At 39.0% G+C, this 2,935-nt stretch overlaps 1 long non-coding RNA gene across 1 annotated transcript; it reads right to left on the reverse strand.

Moving 5' to 3' along the window:
• Positions 1–228: 228 nt before the first annotated feature.
• LOC134308110 (uncharacterized) lies at positions 229–799 on the reverse strand. Its single transcript, XR_010010418.1, has 2 exons — positions 642–799; positions 229–514 (listed from the first exon to the last, which is right to left on the reverse strand). It is a non-coding gene; the product is annotated as an uncharacterized LOC134308110 (long non-coding RNA).
• Positions 800–2,935: the final 2,136 nt, after the last annotated feature.

Here is a 2,935-nt window from a genome sequence, read left to right on the forward strand (position 1 = left end):
TTGCAACATTAGAATACAGCGCTGGCAAGTGAGACGTTGCCTGCAACCGCTTGACCCAAATGGACATGCCTTTCGTCACAGGCGTGCAATTGGCCAAAGAATTTACAATGTTCAAACTCCCAATTAGTTATGGTTATTAGAGTTATTTGTGATAGTAATTAAAACTTCATAAAGTATTTCTGATAAATGGAACAATGCAGTAATGTGAAAAAACGAGGACACCCCATATAATATTTAGATATTTATTACCAAGTTACGGACAGGTCAGGAAATCACTATTAGACTGGTTAACAAAGATCTTGTCCCAAGCAAACAAATGTTTCTTATTTATTGTTGCATGCAGAAACCAAATATTTCAGAACAGTCTCAACAGCAAATAATCTGTCACTCAGGTGGATTAAGGTATCCTTAGACCTTGTAGTCATACAATGACTGGTGTGGTACTTCTGTGGTCAGTAGATGCTGTTGTCGTGTCAACCCCCACACCACTGTCCTCTAAATCTGTGGTGACAAACTAAAAACAAACACACACACAATGCATTTAGAAAATGTTGGGGGTTAGCCTATTGCCAAACCATGAAATCTATATGCTACAAATTGCAATATAAACATACTGCTTACATTATTTTTAAATAACTTACCGTAAATGCGTAATGGTTTAATGTACACTGCCTTTGATGTAAATATCTTGTGAATCATGAAGCCATTTAGTTTCTGGCCCTCATGCAACTTTGGTGAAACCAGTTTGTTTCCACATGCCATCAAAAGTTCAATACTGAAAACACAAAAATTGAATTTAGTTTCAAAACCAGTCTATAGCAATTCACCCAATACAATCAAATATTTAGAGAACAGTTACTCAAAAGAGCTTGGTCTCAATCTATAATGAATTACATAACTAAGAAGGTAAATAGTACTACTGCAAATATATATATTTAAATGATAATAAAACAAATTAAAAACAAGTATTCAATAAAACTAAGAATTATGGAAAGCAGTTCTAAAGAGATACGTTTTTAATTGCTTCTTAAAAATTGGCAAGGAGGAACATGAGCGGAGATAAAGGGGGATGGTGTTCCATAACTTTGGGCCAACAACACTAAACGCTCTTTCACCGTACATGCGCAGCTTGACAGGAGGTACAGAGAGCAAGCTGGCATCAGCAGACCGGAGCGAGCGTGAATGACAGTAGCTGGTCAGCAGAACAGAGAGATAGTCAGGAGCCAGACCATGCAGGGACTTGAACACTAAGAGGAGTATTTTGTAGTTTATGCGATATTGGACTGGAAGCCAGTGCAGATCTTTTAGTATAGGAGTGATGTGTTGCCAAGAGCTTGTATGTGTGAGAACTCTTGCTGCAGAATTCTGAACATACTGTAACTTCTTCAGACTACAGGAAGGAAGCCCAATTAATATAGAGTTACAGTAGTCCAACCTGGATGTGATGAAAGCATGTATGAGGGTTTCAGCTACAGAGTTAGGAAGAGAAGGACGTAATCTGGCAATATTTTTTAGGTGGAAAAAGGCTATTTTAGTTACGTTGTTTATATGAGCCTCCAAAGTAAGTGTGGAGTCCAGTATAACACCAAGATTGCGGACCTGGGCCACAGAGGACGTAATGAACCCTGGGATAGATATTGTTGGTTGACCAATCTTCTTAAATGTAGAAGGTGATGCAATAAGAATGGCTTCAGATTTTTGTTATTCAATTTCAGGAAGTTCTTAGCCATCCATTTTCTTATATCAGTTAAACAGCTGATCAGTGCATCAGGAGGTAATGTATCAGAGGGTTTAGTGCATATGTAAATTTGAGTATCATCCGCATAACAGTGGAACTAAAGACCATGTTGTCGGATGATATTACCAAGAGGAAACATGTAATTTATGAAAAGAAGAGGGCCGAGTACAGTACCCTGCGGGACACCATGAGAGAGAGGTACGGTATCCGACCTGAAATTGCCCAGAGAAACAAACTGCTGCCTGTCAGTAAGATATGACCGAAACCACGCCAGTGCCATGCCAGTGATCCCTATCCAGCTCTCCAGCCTGTGCAGCAGTGTGTCATGACAGACCGTGTCAAATGCTGCAGTAAGATCAAGCAGTACCAGAATGTTAACTAGGCCAGAATCAGCTGCCAAAAACAAATCATTCATGACCCTCACGAGGGCAGACTCAGTACTGTGGTTAGCTCTAAAACCAGACTGAAATGGCTCAAAGAGGTTATGGGAAGTCAGGTGCTCCTTGAGTTGACATGAAACTGCACGTTCAAGTAGCTTACTCAGGAAAGGTAGGTTTGATATGGGACGATAGTTGTTGAAGTCATCCGGCACAAGTCCCGGCTTCTTTAACACTGGAGTAATGCTGATGTAACCCACATTAAAAAGGGAAATTAAAAAATAAATAAATAAAGTGTTAAGCATTTCTTATATAAATATACCATTATGACTTGTTAAAACATATGTACAGGTGTAGTTCATTAAAAGTTCACACATTTCATTGATTCAGAATCAACTGAAAATGACTGATAATAATTTAATGAATAAATAAGGAGTATGCCTTTTATGGGAATTCGGTGACGCTTCCCCTTTAAGAAATGGCTGCTACATTAGAGCCGGTGAATTCCCGGATTGAACGAAGGGAAAGTGCGGGAAAAAAAATGGAGTAACACAGCTGAAAAGTAGTGTCTGTGATTATTATTTTCTATTTTCTCGTTAACGCAGCCAGTTTATTGTTACATGCTGATATTTGTCTGTTTCTTTGGGAAAGTTATAATAACAGTTTCTTAATCGGACAGCTCCGGTGAATAATAGGAGTTTTCTAAGTTGAAAGAGAGGCTTTTGTAATGTGTGAGTGGTGCGCATGCAAGCTGATGTAAACATGATGGCGAGCCAGACCCACGGACTTCATTCTTAAAGGCAAGAACTCGTTTTTCCCG

Source organism: Trichomycterus rosablanca, unplaced genomic scaffold (assembly GCF_030014385.1).
Source record: "Trichomycterus rosablanca isolate fTriRos1 unplaced genomic scaffold, fTriRos1.hap1 scaffold_41, whole genome shotgun sequence".
Classification (NCBI taxonomy): Eukaryota; Metazoa; Chordata; class Actinopteri; order Siluriformes; family Trichomycteridae; genus Trichomycterus; species Trichomycterus rosablanca.